Source organism: Stylophora pistillata, chromosome 6 (assembly GCF_964205215.1).
Source record: "Stylophora pistillata chromosome 6, jaStyPist1.2, whole genome shotgun sequence".
NCBI lineage: Eukaryota > Metazoa > Cnidaria > Anthozoa > Scleractinia > Pocilloporidae > Stylophora > Stylophora pistillata.
Window position 1 is genome coordinate 8658976 of NC_142524.1, and position 16373 is coordinate 8675348.

General features: G+C 38.6%; 2 long non-coding RNA genes across 4 annotated transcripts; one reads left to right on the forward strand and one right to left on the reverse strand.

Moving 5' to 3' along the window:
- Window positions 1-1764: 1764 nt before the first annotated feature.
- On the reverse strand, window positions 1765-16016 carry LOC148728100 (uncharacterized). The gene is made up of 3 exons (XR_015989086.1): window positions 15676-16016; window positions 2461-2647; window positions 1765-2039 (listed from the first exon to the last, which is right to left on the reverse strand). It is a non-coding gene; the product is annotated as an uncharacterized LOC148728100 (long non-coding RNA).
- On the forward strand, window positions 2642-8317 carry LOC148728101 (uncharacterized). Of its 3 annotated transcripts, XR_015989087.1 has the most exons (4): window positions 2921-3283; window positions 3433-5094; window positions 6794-6990; window positions 7556-8317. It is a non-coding gene; the product is annotated as an uncharacterized LOC148728101 (long non-coding RNA). The 3 variants fall into 3 exon arrangements; XR_015989089.1 differs by lacking the exons at window positions 2921-3283; window positions 3433-5094 and adding an exon at window positions 2642-2768 and having other exon boundaries at window positions 7556-8145; XR_015989088.1 differs by lacking the exon at window positions 3433-5094.
- Window positions 16017-16373: the final 357 nt, after the last annotated feature.

Genomic DNA, 16373 nt, shown 5'->3' on the forward strand with positions numbered 1-16373 from the left:
GATAAACATTCAGACGAATTAAGAGATTTAAGACTTCAAGCCTATCTCTTTTCTAAGATTTCTTGTGAAGATAAACAAAAAGGTTCTCAGGACTTCACAAAAGGTTATCCTGAAAGCTCTGTTATTTTTCCATCTCGGTGTGACGCCTTCCATATGCATATTTCTATGATTAGGTCGAAGCAAGACAAAACATTCCATACGGCTCTACACGTTTTCCAGTTTCCGAATATCACAAAAGTTTTGATCGATGGATTTCGTCTTGATTTATTCGCCTCCGATGAACTGCACAGGAGAAAAGAGCTGGAAGTCAAAAGAATTCCTACAAAAACCTAGGAAAGAAGAAATATAACAACTAAACTCAATTAGTTTTCAAAGCGACCTACAATTTCGTGCGCGCTAGACAAGTTGCTCCCAGGCAGATGTTGCTTCACTTTTCAAAATATAACTGACAAAGTGTACCAACTGAGCTAACGAGCCAACTGGGAGCCGGTCATGATGGTGATTCGTAAAACACCCGTGAGATGATGAGCTAAATGCTAAGAATATATATTAATCATATATTTGAACAGCGGTTAAAGAAACGCGAAGATTGTTGGTAGAGCACTGCGCCAGCATCGCAGAGGTCATGGGTTCCAATCCCGTACAGGCCTGAATTTTTTTCAGATCTTCATTTCACTATCGCTGAAATAGTGCTCCTCGCTGCGAAGATCGTTCTCATATGCGTTTCTTTAACCTCAGTTCAAATATATGGAGTTGCAAATGTTGCAAAAGACGATCAAAAACAAAGGAAGACACGTGAGTTTATTGTGCTTCGAAAACTTAACTTGTTTCGGTCCATACTGAACTGCCGCAAACAAACTTAAAGACGGAACCTCAGCCGTGATTGCACGCTTGATCAATAATAAATCATTGTGCTCTCGACGTTCTAAATGGAGGGCAGATCGAACTGATGAACACAGCGTAAACATATTTGCCTGTTTAAGGAGTCTCATTCTTCGAACTTGGGCTGCCTGTGCTACTATAATAAAAACTCTGAACGATGAGGAGATGAGAACTGAAAGCATCTCACTGGTACTTCAGTGACTGATATTTTATGGTTTTTGGCATGACCCGGAAAGGTTCCTGAACGTTGTAAGATTTAAACGACGTGCGTGACTTTTCACTTAGTGCGTTACTCCTGATTCAAAATTTAAATCGTTGACCATCATGTGACTCGTTTGATTGCACATCGTTCTCTTTTTTCAAGGAATAATATATCAGTGCCTTTTGTTACGGCGAGTTCTCTTAATTTTTAAATCATCAGTTAGTCCACAAACGCCTCTTGACAGATGCATTAATTGATTACACGCTTGATCAATAATATTTCAAGTATGGTAATAAACGATTGCGCTCACAACTATTAAATGAAAGAAATCATTACAGACAAAACAAACATCATATACGGACATTACCTACCCTACAGACACTCCATGGTACCCTTTGACCAATAGTGAGTGTTAATTTTTCTTGTTTACCTTGTTTACAGAAGTATTTTAAGTGGATGACTTTCAGCGGCGTGTTTGATCAATTTTTGGTTTTTTTTTTTTTTTTTTTCTTACTGAAGAAAATAACCAGTTGTCCCCTGCCAATATTACGTGACGTATTTGTACGCGATTATTGCGTTAATTGTACTCTTATTAGTGCAGCTGTATAATAATCTTAATCAACATGACTTTGGAGCTTCATCATGAAGGCAATTTTTAGAGAAATTGAGGCACAAAACACTACCGGCCCCTTTCTTTTATTTTGAAATTAAAGCTCCTCATAACCATGCAAACATTATAATGCTGATACCCTTCGTTATTTGTTCATCTCGTTTAGCTATCCATCTATATCTACTTTCTTTCGAAAATGTCCAAATTAGGCTCCTCACCCTACAACAAAAAATCTCAGTCGTCGCAAGAGTGATTTGAGATATCACGTCTCTGTCAAGTTACGTTTTCCGCCGTCAAAATATAAATAGCGGTTAGTTCTTTCGATTCGTCTGTCTCTACGAGGACCTGCAAAGGGATAATGAACGGAAAAGTCAAGGAATTTGCGGTAAAAATATTTCGAGACAAGTTTATAGAGAAGCTTTCCTCCAGAGCGACCTAGAAAGCCTTATAACCTAAAAACATTTCGAGATTTTACAGAAAAGAGGGAGCTGAAAACAAATTTTGATTAAGAAATGCATACGATCCTTAAATTCAATTCAATTTCGGACAGCTCATCTAACTGCATATGAAAAGAGATATAGAGAAACATTTGATTGCACAATTCAACTCTAGAACGTCATTTTTCTCTTAACACTGAAGTGAAGCAACATCTAAACGTCGTCAAAATTCTTTTACGAACAGTTTTTATAACTGAGTACTTAGATTTTTTTTTTGTATTTTAGTAACGTATCCAACTGACGCAGAAATATTTTCCTTAACAGCCTACCCTGAGTCTCAGTCCTGGCGTTCATCATTCTCTGTTGGATGATTTCTGTTTGGCGGAACGGTATGGTTTTCGTTCTCCTCTCTTCGTCGTCTTCTCTCCCCATTCCAGTTCAACTGCTCCAGTCTCCTCGCTTGTTCACGCTCCTCGTAATTTTCTACCGGTTCCCTCTGTTGCACAGCTCGATGACCTTGCATCAGGAAATAAAGGATCATAAACAGAAGAATGTTAACGAATAAACTGAAAAAGTCTTGAATAGTGAGCATGATACGGAGAATGCTTCAAGAACGGGCCTGCACCAAGCGCGACAGGTAAACTGAATATTAAAATGACATATATTTCCTGAACGTGTCTTATGACAAACGCGCTCACTCGGCCAAAAACCTACTGCAGTTTTCGACCGGATGAGCGCGTTTAGACAAAACGATTCACAAAAGAGGTCTAACGATATATTTGCATCAATAATAAGCGAAAGCTCTTTTTTGAAGTGCTTTTGTATGAACAGATGTTTGACTCACGCGACGGACTTCACCAGAAACGAGGGACTGCTCTTAGTCTAGCAAGTGCAAGTCGACACTTAAGATTGTCGATCGACACTTATAACTGTCGATCGACACTTATAAGTGTCGATCGACAGTTATAAGTGTCGATCAACAGTCATAAGTGTCGATCGACAGTTATAAGTGTCGATCAACAGTTATAAGTGTCGATCGACATTTATAACTGTCGATCGACAGTTATAACTGTCGAGCGTCACTGCGCAAGGCGATTTGCACAGACTGTGCACACGTGGCATAGTTTTTCATTCGAGACGACAAAGGGCAAGGTAAGGATTTGATCGACTTCTATTAATCTTTTGCAAGTTAAAATGCTACGATTGTTCTGGAAACCTTCAGATTAAATAAAACTGGAGAACAGAAACTTTATTTCCTTTTAATTTTGTTAAATGTCGATTTAATTCTTACCTTTCTTCAGGCTCAATACGACATTATTGAATCATACATTCTAGTACGTGACGTAAACGATGGCTTTGATTGCAGTAACGATCGGGTTTGTTTTATGTATTTCATTCACCAAAGTGCAGTGTGTTGCCCCTACTTTCTTAGAATGAAGGGGAACATTTCGAGATCGCGATAGTTCAATCGAGATTTATTTTTCGATGGGCTTAAAATGTACGGAAATTCTTTGCTTTCTTATTGTGTACCATGGAATCTGTCTCAGCATGAGGCAGTTAAAAAGAATTCTACGATCGTGCGGTCTCGGCAGAGGAATCAGCCAAGTCCACCAAATGAAATAGTTGATGCAGTCGAAAGTGAACTACAATGGGGAAGCGGCAGCTCAATTGGCTATCGGATAATGCACCAGAGAATTTGTTCTTCTCATGGACTCGTTGCTGATAGAGAAACAGTGAGACTTATAATGAAAACTTTGGATCCTGATGGTGTACAAAGACGCAGCGCTCAAAGAACCGCTTGATAAGACGCAAATATCAGGCCAACGGACCAAACTTCCTCTGGCACATCGATGGCTATGATAAACTTAAGCCTTTTGGGTTTTTGTATTCACGGTGCCATCGATGGTTTTAGCCGTCGCATCATGTGGCTTGAGGTAGATCATTCCAATAACAACTCAAGTATTATAGCAAAGTGCTTTAAAAAGACTGTTCGATGCATAGGAGGAACACCACGAATCGTTCGAGGGGATGACTGCGGTACTGAAAATTGTTACGTTGCGGCTATTCAACGCTTATTTAGAGAAGGGCACGGGGACGAGTTCCAAGGGGAGTATCATGTTTGCTTTTTTTTTTTTTTTAATTAAGAAACTAAACGTTCTCACATTTTCCTGCGGTGCATCAGTTTTTTTTACGTAATCAGCAAATAAGTGTAGAGAATGACTTTCCGAAAACATAGCTATACAATAATGATTTTGTCTAGCTTACAACATTTTAAAGGGTTTGCAGCTCCATATTAGAGTTATTACTGCAATAACCACGATGTAAATGTAAATACATTTTGTTTATGTAAGCACATGACCCTTTTTGAGGGAAATAACAAATTCCTGCAAAGAAATGAGGAGGGAAAGAGATATCCTGCAGAGCATTTAGAAGGATAAAATAACCTGCCCACCAGATTGCTGGTAAAAAAAAAGAAAAATCTTGATGACCAGAAATCACCCACCCACCCCACCCTCCCCCTCCTCAAGAGTTAAATGGTCGGCCTCTTACTGGGGAAAAGTTTTGTCGGCAGCGCGTTTGAAAGTTTTTCAGCTTGGACAAAAAATTGTCAAGTCGCGACTAACCATCTGCACTTGTAAAGTGTTAGTGATGCCACGAAAATTTGTCTCAATAAACAATTTTGTCGCTGGTGCGGTAGGCCCTAAGTGAAGAAAGGTTTACAGGGGGTCACACGGGCGGGAAGTTATCGTGGCGCGAAAAGACAAAGAATTTCAATTCCCTTTCAAGGGAAATTTAAATCACAGGTAACCCAAGCTCACTACTGGAAAAGCGGATGGGACTCTTACAGTGTTGCGCAACGTTTTATGCTGCAGTTGAACACCAACATAGCGCTAACTCGCTGAAAACGCTTCAAAATGGCCTGAGACGCTGGTAATCAACAAAGAAATCAACAAGGCAATAAGGTAAGTCCATTTTATTTCAAAACAAGACATTTTTTCTCTCTTTTAAGGCAAACCGATAACATCCCATACAAACCTTTATAAATATAAAACGTTGCTCAACACTGTAAGAGTCACGTCCGCTTTTCTAGGAGTGATCTTGGGCTACCTGTGTTTAAATGCCATAGATTTGACCGTCGAAGATTTGAAATCAGTCGAGGAACAGAGGAAATCAACTAAACGAGTTTATAACATAGCCTCTTTTTATTCCTAAAGTTTATTTTTTTCGCTGATACGTAAGCCGTAAATTTCATATTAGGATGGGGGTGTTTTGGACACCTGGTCGCGAAGAAATTTTTGAAATTCCTCTTGACGGCTTCCTTCTCCAACTTCCTTTTGCCTTTTAACGCCACAAGAAATTCCCTTGCGCATGACCCGATGCAACCTCTCTTCACTTAGTTTTACTCAAGGTGTAAAACTTATTTGTGGACGAAGAAAACCTCGTATTGAAGGGCTCGTAACTAGGGCTTGCTCTCACGCTAGTTTAAGTTTGGAGCTGGGGCTGAACTTCGTTATGCTTTGGAGTTAAATTCCTCAGAATTCGCCTTCGACACTCGGCAGATACCTCAAACCTCGGTTTGGATAAGTCATAATATCATGCTCAACCTCAACTTATATTAGCCTTATATCGGAGGTAAGACTTAGTTCCACACAAGAGAGTATGATCAGAACATTTTCAATTTATAATCTCTCAGGTTCCATGTTAGTATCCACCATTTTGGCTTGGTGCCCAGTCCCTTTTCCGCCTATCCTTTAAGTTACAGGTCTTTCTGGGTCGGCCCTTCAGGAAGCTTCGTCTATGTAGAACCATGAGTTTGAATGCAGACTAACACCTAACGACAAAAAGATACATTATTCAACAGACGTGATTCAGGTTTTCCGCTTTCTCATGGACAGAAAGTGCTATACTCTTTCGGTTCCGGTAAGATGCAGAAATGGCAAAAGTACTGGGACGATAAACAAAGATCAAAGTTCAAAACCTACCTTTATTCAACCTTTATTCAAAAATTTTTAGTTGTGCAAAGGGTTTGCCATCACGCAATACATCTAAATAATTTAGGAAATTTCATAAAAGGCAAAACGGATAAAAAAAATTACCATATTAAAAGGTTATTAAATTTTCCCACGGTAACCGGAAGTCTTACCCACCATAACAAAATTCTACAAAATTCTATTTTACAAAAGAAACCAGACCAACATTCCAGCCATGGTTTGGACGGTGTCCAGTTGCCAACGGCAAAATTTTATAAAGATGACACTTTAGACAAGGAAAAAGACTAACTCAAACTTTATAAAAAGCGGTGTTGAAAATTTTACTAGCAAACATCTATGAATTTTGCCCAGGAAAGATTTCCGCCAAACTTTGGCGGAACTCTTAGAACTGAGTTAATCGCATATTTATCACCAATAACTGCATTAAGTTTGCTTTGCAGCTTACCAGTTGGATAAGCACATGACGTCAAGGGCGACAGTTTAGAATTAATAATTAATTATTAGTGCCGGGGGTCGGATCCATAGAGTACACTTTAGCGTTTTTACGGCTTGCCTCGCTTATGCTGATCCGTTCTCTGAAACATTCTCCGCATCATGCTTACAATTCAAGAATTTTTCAATCTATTCGTTTTCTTTCTTCTGTTGACAATCCTGTATTTCCTGATGAAAGGTGATAGAGCTGGGCGACAGAGAGAACCAGTAGAAAATAACGAACAGCGTGAACAAGTCAGGGGACTGGAGTTGATAAGAGATGGAGAAAGAAGACCAAGACGAAGAATGGAGAACCGTGACGAAAACCATACAGTTCCGCCAAACCGAAAAAAGCGTCCCACAGAAAACGATGAACATCATGGCTGAGTAACCAAGGTAGGCTGTTTAATATGAACCTTTTCCCGACTGGTTAGATACGTTATTGGAATACATTTTAATTAAACATTCTCAAAAAAAAACTCCTTGAAACTTTGGGCAAAATATTTTTTGACGACGTGTCGATGTTACTTCCTAACACTGTCCAGTCAAGGGTAAAAATGACGTTCTCTAGAGGGTTGAATGGTGGAATCAAATGTTTCTCCAAATCTGTTCTTGTACTCAGTTAGATATGCTCTCAGAAACTTTATGTCCAATGTAAAGATTGCATACATTTGGTTTCTATCGAAAATGTGTTCGCACTGTGTTCATTCAACCCTTTCCTCAGGGTCCTCAATCGAAACCATAAGAAGGCTAGCCTTAAAAACGCTTTGACCCCGTTGAGATCCTCTGTAATCTCGATGAAATGTTTTTTAAGTAAAAAGGTTGTCTTGGTCGCTTCGAAAATTTATTCAGTAGGAATTTTTTTACTATTACTCTATCTGCTTTGGGACTTGTCTATAAACTTCTCTCGTTATATTTTTGCAACAAATCCGTTGACTTTTCTGTTCATTTCCTTGTGCAGGTCCTCTGGGACGAACGAATCAAGGGAACTAACTGTTTAACTGTTTGAAGCCAGAAATGTGTTTTGACAAGAGACTTGATATCTCATATCACACTTGCGACGACTGACCTTTTTTTGTTGTATGGTAAAGAGCCTAATTAGAATATTTTCGATAACAAATAGATTAATATGGATAGCTAAACGAAAGGAACAAATAAAAAGGTGTATCAGTATTTTTATGTTTGTATGGTTCTTAAAAATAAAAGAAGGGGCTGGTCGTATATTGTTGTCGGCCTATAGCTAAGGAAGCTTCAATTGTTGTCGACCTAATGAAGCATCAAGTTTTCAGGTTTATTATCCAGCTGCGCTAAGTAAATGATACGAATGATACACGCGAATCGAGTACAAATATCACGCGATAACTAGATAACTGGTTCTTTTGTACGGTAAATAAAAAAAAATTAGAAAGGAATGAAGTATAATAAAAACGCTGTAATCTCTGAAAGCCATCTACTTAGAATAAACCTGTGTTGGTGATTATGACTCATGATATTTGACAGGATAAAAATAGCACTCTGTATCAGTAGGCAAGGGGTCCCATGTAACACTTGAATCTAACTAAGAGTAGAAACTAATTGATCGCACGAGAAGCCTTTGCAAAAATAATTTTGCTTTAAGAATCAAGCTTAGGCATTTACAGAAGAATTGTAAGAAAATAATTTTCCGTACTTTTTGTGGCTACTGCCTCCTCAGTACTGCAGCTATTAATAAACAAATAACTTCATGGTTAGTTCGCTTGTGCGATTTTTATTTACTTGTTGCAAAGAGTCGCAAACTCACTCGCTCGAAGACTCGCTCGTTCGTTTGCGATTCTTCACAACCCATGAATAAAAATCTTGCGCGCTCTCCAATCATGAATTAATCTATATTGGTCCCAAGAGCAATTCTTTCACAACTCATGAATAAAAATCTTGCGCGCTCACCAATCATGAATTAATCTATATTGGTCCCCAGAGCAATTCCTTCACAACCCATGAATAAAAATCTTACGCGCTCACCAACCATAAATTTAGCTATATTGGTCTCCAGCGCAATTCCTTTTCATTCATATTCATTACGATAATTACACTTATGCTGTTTACTAAATGGTTCGAGAGCCATTTAATTACACTGCACCGATTGCTTTATATGTTTACATTCTCTCTACCATCTTTTAGGCCGTATTCTCTGGCCACATCAGGACTCTCCTTTAACTTGTGTTTACGTTATGCAAAACTTTTGTTGAAAAGTACAGGGAATTTCCTCAAACTCTCTGCAAGTTTTTATTTTCAGTTTTTTTTTTTGCAAAAGTCGTGCAACTGTGCAGTGGTGGCATGGAATCGATGGAACCTGAGTTTTTTGCCTTATTTTCTTTTATACAAATATCAATCATAAGTGGCTCTTCAACTTTTCAATTGTAAGTTTGATAAAATCCTTCTCTGTTGTCAACTTCGATCTCAGGCGGGGTGTGGTTTTAAAAGGTGCTCTCTTTAGACGGAAATATTTGTTGGACACAAGTCACGATTGGTTCTAAAAATGCCATATTTTTTTTCCTGAGGCATAAATCTACCTATTTATGTGGCCAGAAATATATGACCTTACAAACTTAACTGATTCTTTCAAAATCCCTGTACTGAACGCCGACATTTTATGTTTTAGTACCCTCTGCGAAACATGTGACATCAGGGAATGCACTTTATGGGAGGAAAATAAGAACGCGATGCAAGAGAACATATTCGCTCGATTGATGTTTATCAAAATGGATTTTAAAAAATTTCTTAGGCATGCAGTTGCTGTGTCTGCGTAGACGTTTGTTTCAAAAACTTAACTTAATCGCTTCGCCAACCGGCAGGGAAACCGCAACAGCTTGCGCCAATTACTGCGGACCCAATAAACCCACCCATCCCACCACAGGGGAGGACATCCATCATACAGTAATCGCGTGTGTGGGAAATTAACGTCTCCTACCCCGGCCAAGCCTTTACGGTCATCGGCCCCTGTAACTTTGGCTTATAACTACAGGCGTTTAGTTATACTTGTAAAACTCCCTGAAGAAGTCTACGACAGTTAGACGAAACGCGTAGGAAAATACAAGAAGTTTTACAACTACCGTTCGCAGAAGTGCTTCTCACTAGTATATAATTAAAAAATTAAAAAATTTTAAAAAAAAATTGTTCAAAACTCCCTGAAGAAGTCTACGACAGTTATACGAAACGCGTAGGAAACTACAAGAAGTTTTATAACTACCGTTCGCAGAAGTGCTGCTCACTAGTGTATAATTAAAAAATTGAATGGTTCCCCACCCTCGTTAGATATTTTGAATTGGTCATCGTTTAACGTCGTCCAATCAGAAAAGGGCAATCGACGAGGCGGTTTCTGGCTGGCACATGAGAATCTTGCTACGCAACCCAGACGCTAAAATACTGTGGGATTTTGATTTTCTTCGAGGGCTAGCTCCGGTCCGTTTGGATGGATTTTCGATTGGAAGGTACGAGGAGAATTATACATCTTTTGACCTTAATGCTGCGAAGTTTGAAAGCAGAGCGATGCGATTTTCGGGGTCAAAATCGCTCGGGCGCTTGAACCCTTTCAAAACAAGGCTCCACCCTTGTCTATCTTTAATGCATTACATTTACGACGAAATCAGACTTATTGAAAATCGTTCAAAAATACATTTTTGAGGCAAAAGGACGACTATGCACCACAGGTAAAGTAATTCAACGTTTATTTATCGATGATTTATGTGCATAGTCAGCAATATATCACTCTAGGTGAGGCAAACGGTAAATCTGGTACATTCACTATAAAACAACGGTCGGCTACACAAACAGATTGTATGAGCCCCCTGTGTGTCTACTAATGATTATTGATTATTATCCAACTGCACAAAGTAGAGTACAAATAACGTGGGAACCGAGAACAAATCTAAACAGGTTTCTTTCTTACAGTACAAAATAATCAACTTTCCAAATATCGCGTGATATTTTGTGCTCGATTCATATGTTATTTGTAGATCTAAAAGCTAAACTGATGATGTTTAATTTATATTATTACGTCTTATGACAATGCGCTGACATGACAGGGGGGGAAGGAAGCTTCTCTATAAACTTCTCAGATTATATCTTAACTGCAAAGTCCTTGTTCAATTTTTTCCCCGTGCAGGTTGGTCGTCGGAGACGATCAAATCTAGGAAATTAATTGTCTATAGCACTTTAAAAGAGACTAGAAAAGACAAGAGACACACTGGCGATGACTAAGCGTTTTGATTGTACAGGCCTGAGGGCCTAATTCAGTGAACCGTCTCATTACAAAATAGATAGCGATAGATAGCTAAACGAGATGAACGAATAACAAAGTGTATCAGTGTTTTTATGTTTGTGTGGTTCTGAGAAGCTCCGTCTTAGAAATAAAAAAAAAAGGGGACTGGTATTATTTTGTGCCTCAACCTGATGAAGCCTTAAAGTCATGTCCACTTAGGATTATTATCCAACTGCGCAAAGTAATATACAAACTAGACGCATAGCTGCGTGAACTCGGGCTTTCAACATCGCGCATCTGGAGTTATCTTTAGAGGACTGCCGTATAGCCATTGTTACTGTTGTCACGCAATTTCGTCATTGCCGGTCATGAATAAGTCTACTCGTGTGTTTATTTTTGTCTGCTGAGTGTAATGAATGTTGTCATGGTACTAGACAACAATCAAAATGATATATTACCATATAGCAGTAGGTTCCTACAGATGCCAATGGTTGAAATTCAAGGACTTTTTAATGAATCAGTTTGAAGGTCAAGTTTTAGAAAATTGAAGGACCACTTTTGGAAAGGTTTGCATAAGCAATTTTAAAATTATGTAATATTATTTCTCAGCTTTTCCATGAAAGCACTATAATTTTCGACTTGAAAATTGTTAATGTAAAAGCATTGCAAAAATCAAGCCCTAGTCCTCAAATTCAAGTACTTTCAAGGCCTTGAATTTTTATTTTTGAATTCAAGCATCTCTATGGACTTTCAAGGCTTTTACAAACCCTGAGTAGGTAATGTATTTGCCTTTAACTGCAAGGAGAAGGGAATTTTTTATCTGTTATTGGTACTAAGTCATAATTTGTTGCCAAATGTTCACCCAAGGGGATTTTTCAGAAATCAGAAGATTGAAGCAATATTACTGTTCAATAGTTCATGTTGTTTTTAATAGAAAAATCTCTGAAACCACTACAACTATATCTGAACTCAGTTGAAATTTACACTGGTTTGATACGTGTGTCTGACTCTTATAAAGACACATGGGTCTATTACAAGAAAAAGTTGATAAATAACGACTTGCTCTATACTTCAATTTAATTATCCTTTGATATACCCTTAGAGTACAATTCATCAAATACTTCTTCTCATGTTGTGTAACTTTATTACTCTGAAAATGCAAGCCGTTTCGGTCGCCAAAAGGGGGGTCATGGTCCAAGGTGTTCCTTGCGTAAACCGTAGAAACTGGGGATGAGAGTGCGACAACTTGTGTTATCGTGAGCTCGCTCTTCGTAAACAATTAATGTAATTTACAGAATGCTGTGTTTTGTGAAGACCGCTTTGCAAAGATTCCTGTCTTATAAGCTCATCCCACATGCAAACGCACACGCCGTTCGTAGTAGGCCAACGCTAAATGACGTCGAGTGTTTTCGGAATGGGCCGGTCCACGAACTTCATTTCTTGAAAGCTAGCCAAATGTGGAAAGTTCATACTAGTTCTCACGAGATAACAAATGAGTCATATGTGAGTTCATACTACGAAAATACTGGCAAAACTGTGACGGCCGATTTAACAACAAACTATGATGCAGAGACGAACACCTCACTTGCTGAAAAAATCAAGAATGCTCGTGAACACAAGTTCGAAGTTGGCGCTAACAACAGCGAATTGGATAAGGATACTGACAGCAGCAACTTAAATAGTAAGGTTAAATATATAAGCTTAGCTCTTCCGTTAAATATCCTGTTTCTGTTACTGGTTTTTATTGGTTCAATAATTGTAAATTACGCTTTGGTGTTTTGTATATAATCATTATTAACAATTGGTTCATGCGTTGGCGTACGTTCATCGAGACTTGAAGCGCGCGGGAAGTTTGGAGAGCACGAAAGATGCCTAAGAGTTGCTCGTTGCTTCTTAAGTGCTCTCCAAACTTCCCAAGTGCTTCAAGTCTCGATGAACACACAGCTGACACATAAAACCAATTGTTTCACTTTATAACATTTTCAACGCTGTAGTTTATGTATAAAGGGCAGAAATGCCCTCTCCTACGCTTCAATGAGTTGTTTATTTTGTTTCGTTTCGCTATGCTTCAATGATCTTGTCTCAGATTGGTCAAAAACTGACAGGTGAATTCATGCCTGGAAATTAATGGTTAGAGTTGCGAAACGATATGAAACCGTTGATTGTTTTGTTTTCCCTTTCTCTAGGTTCTTTCTCGGGAGTAAAGAAATCCATTCCCAAAGAAAAAGTAGGCAGATCTTCATCGGCTCGTTTGCTTGTTGTCATGTCTAATTTAACTTTTTTGCGGAAGTTTTTCCCGTTTTTTAATGAAAAATGCTGAAGTCACTCGCGAGAAAAAATTTTTTCACGAGACATTTGTTTGCTGACGTCATCAGCGTGCACAATGGAAAATTGAAGCACGCTCGCGCAGTTGAATTTGATTGCACGGATTTACAAGCTATGTTATAATTCGTGTTTACCCTCTTCGTATTAAGCATACAAAAATTCTTTGCAACTCTTCTAACCTTCACATAACGACGTAGCCAAGAGGACTTTGGTATGCTTGGACGAATACGCTCATAAACAAATTCCTTCAGTTTTCTGCCCTTTCTTCTGAGACATTCCAGAGTAACAGAGTAAATACACGGTTGTGTTTACTTGTAAACATAATACGACACAGCTCGTTTCGCTCGATATTTCTCGATAGAAAGTTCACTCGTAAAGGATCGCTCGTAAATTGATCTCTCGTAAAGTTCGTAGACCAACCCGTTCCCAAAACGCTCTACAAGTTTTAGTGTGGGTTGCGCTTGATATTCCTCGATAGAAAGTTTACTCGTAAAGTATTGCTCGTAAATTCATCTCTCGTAAAGTTCGCGGACCGACCCGTTCCCAAAACGCTCCACAATTTTTTAGTGTGGGTCTACCGCGAACGGTGTGTGACTTTGTATATGTATTGAGCGTAATAGCCATCGAATTTCTTTAGCGTAGATCAAGCAAGGAATTCTCCACGAAGGCAGTCATTGCTTTAATTAAACCATGCGCTTTGAGGTTCATTTTACGCATGCGCGTACACATCACGCATGCGCCGAAAAAAAATGAATAAAAATAAAATCAAGCCGAATTTATACCTCGGACGTTTCCTTCGGAAAGCCCGAGTAATAACTTGCGAATCGAGAACAAATATAAACAGGTTTATTTTGCATTATTTTATGGCTGTCTCACAAGGAGTGGGGACTACCGAATTCACGAATTTGATTGACTGAAATCAATATTGAAAGCGGTCTAGATTTTCCCATCTAGACCGGTCTAGAAAAAAAGTTACAAAGAATATAATGTTCCGTTGCTTTCTAGACACAGCCATATAATGAACATCTTATTAACCGAGCTAGGTCGGTCTGTATGGAAGAATCTTGACCTCGGTCAAGATTCTCCCATACAGACCTCCCGCTCGGTTAATAAGAACTATGTACAAAACAACCAACTGTCCAAATATCGCGTCATATTTGTACTCGATCCGTACGTTATTTGTACTCTACTAACTGTAGTTGGATCATAGTACACATTATAATCCAACTGTGCTTCCTGGAGTACAAATAACACCCAAAACGAGTGCAGATATCTCGCAGTATCTGTACTCCAGAGAACCAGTTAGACATTCGCCCGCACTGAAATAACAATTTCAAGTGGCGTGTTGGATAATAAATATCTTAATAATCGTTTTGTCGTGCCGTATTTTGACGAGTTCGTTGGGCGAGTCAAAGTACGGCACAACTCATAAAATAGATATATCTTATTAGACGTTTTGTTGTGTAGTATCGCTGAATATTTTTTACGAGTTGTGCCGTATTTGTGTTGTGACGTATTTTTACGAGTTGTGTTGCATTTTGACGAGCCCGTAGGGCGAGTCAAAATACAAATAACGAGTAAAAATACTCAGCAATACTACACAACAAAACGTCAATTTCGCGGATATTTGTTTACGGAGAGTGCGTGACAGAAGTATACGAGGCGGAACGGAATTGGCGCTTTGTCGTGTTGCTGCCTTTTCTTCATTAAAGGAATAAATTTTCTGGTGGTCAAGCTGTTTTCTTCGTTCGATTTATCTAATAAACTTTGACCTATATTTCTCAGCCATTCTGACTCTTCGTTGTCAGAAATGATTCAAATTGTCCGCCACTTTTTGTTTTTCTTTCGTAACTACAATCCAATTCTTCGCTTGCGCGATGCGAGAAAACCTGTTTAACCGGTACTCTACAATAGACGAGTACAAATACCGCGTGATATTTGTACTCGTCTATGGCGTTATTTGTACTCGTCTAAGTGTAGTTAGAGTAGTTGGATAATAATCAGCTATACTACTCAGTAAAACGTTTTATAAGATAAATGAATAAAGAGGATAAGTTTCTAAAGAAACTTGGGTGCTGCGTCGGTGGGGTTAACAAGGTGATTTGAAATTGTAAATTGGCCGCTGCAAAGAGTTAAAAAGCTTTGTAAGATATATGTATTTGGACAGTTGGTTATTTTCAGTACCGTGAAAAAATCTGCTCGAACGGCCGGCTATTCTTGCAATGATTCCACGTTCGTTGCTTAGCAGCTTTTTTCGCCTTATAATAAATGCACATGAATTAATGCAGTAATTTGTTTTACGGCTCTCCTCACGGACTGGTCAAACACGGTACAACCCGTAAAAAGTTGCAATACTACATACCAAAACGTCTCAAAAGATATACATATACATTTATGAATTGGGCCACTATGTGACCAACATTATTTTCTGGCTGGGTGAGCACATTGTGATGACAAATATCGCTAAAAATAGCCCATTGTTTCCGGATACCTGATTTCGGTTCTGTTGGAAAACTTACCACGGTTTTCCTGCCCACGTCTGTTGGCCCGTTCTTGAAGCTTTATCCACATCATGTTTACCATTCACGACTATTTCAGTCTATTCGTTTACATTCTCCTGTTGATGATCCTTCACTTCCTGATGCAAAATGATCGAGCTGTGCAGCAAAGGGAACCTGCAGAACAACGCTACTTGTAACGACTGAGATTTCTTCGTTGTGTAATAGTCTATAGCTAATTTGAATATTTTCAAAAGAAAGTAGATAGAGATTGATAGCTAAACGAGATGAACAGCGAACAAAGTGTATAGGTATTTGTATGTTTGTATGGTTCTGAAGAGCTTTATTTTCAAAATAAAAGAAATGGCTGGTAGTATTTTGTGTCTCAGTTTGCCTAAAATTGCCTGCATGATGCAGTTTCAAAGTCATATTCATTAAGATTTTTATCCAGCTGCACTAATTAGAGTACAATCAACGCAAGAATCGGGTACAAATATCACGCGATATTTGGACAATTGGTTATTCGGAAGGAGGAAAAATAAAAAGCAGAGCTTCTACGAAACGCGCCCAGCCTTTGTCTTTGAAAGCCATCCACTTAAAAGACGGATGTTTGTGGTCAAGGTCTCAAAACGTTCACGCCTTTCTTTCAATATTGTTTCAAGTATTCGGATCAAAAAATTTGCAAAACGAAGGACTTAAACAACCCTTTTCATCCTCTT